This window comes from Odocoileus virginianus, chromosome 16 (genome assembly GCF_023699985.2).
Source record: "Odocoileus virginianus isolate 20LAN1187 ecotype Illinois chromosome 16, Ovbor_1.2, whole genome shotgun sequence".
NCBI classification, from domain to species: domain Eukaryota; kingdom Metazoa; phylum Chordata; class Mammalia; order Artiodactyla; family Cervidae; genus Odocoileus; species Odocoileus virginianus.
In genome coordinates, this window is record NC_069689.1 from 621,862 (window position 1) to 622,489 (window position 628).

At 46.2% G+C, this 628-nt stretch overlaps 1 pseudogene; it reads right to left on the bottom strand.

Moving 5' to 3' along the window:
- Positions 1–218: 218 nt before the first annotated feature.
- LOC110124905 (large ribosomal subunit protein eL39-like) lies at positions 219–373 on the bottom strand (annotated as a pseudogene).
- Between the last annotated feature and the right edge of the window lie 255 nt (positions 374–628).

Sequence of the window (628 nt, forward strand, 5' to 3'; positions counted from 1 at the left end):
AGTGAAGTCCCAGTCTTCCAGTTTCTTTAATGTACATACACACATACAGGGGTGTGTGTGTGTGTGTGTGTGTGTGTATGCATATCTGTGTATACACAATTTTGAGAACCTTATGAAAATGGATTCATAATACATATATTGTTTTATAAAAATTTTAACTTAAAATGTATCCTACATAGACTTTCAGCAGGTAAGTAGCACTGCATATGCGAGGCTTCTTACAGACTCAGTTTGATTCTTCTCCAATGTCTTCTCTTGGAGTTGTACCAATTTTATTGCCAGTTTTCATTTGAATCCATTGGGAAATGGGACAATGCTGCTTTTGTTCCTTGGCTAGGAATCACTTGATCCTGAAAGTCTTGTGAGAAGACATTGCAAGCAGAAAATTCCTATAAGTTCTACTCTTAAATGATGTAGGAAGTGTTATCGTTGATTCCACTGCCTCAGGCTTTCAAACAAAAGAGTAAATTTTAAACAGATGAAACTCGCCGGCCCGGGGCCGCCCCGCCCCGCCCCCGCCGGCCGGGGTGCTCTAGGAGCCGCGCGGAGACCCTCTGCACCCGCGCGAACATGGCGCTGCAAGCGGTGCGGAGCGTGCGGGCGCGGTCGGCAGCCTGCGCGCCATCTC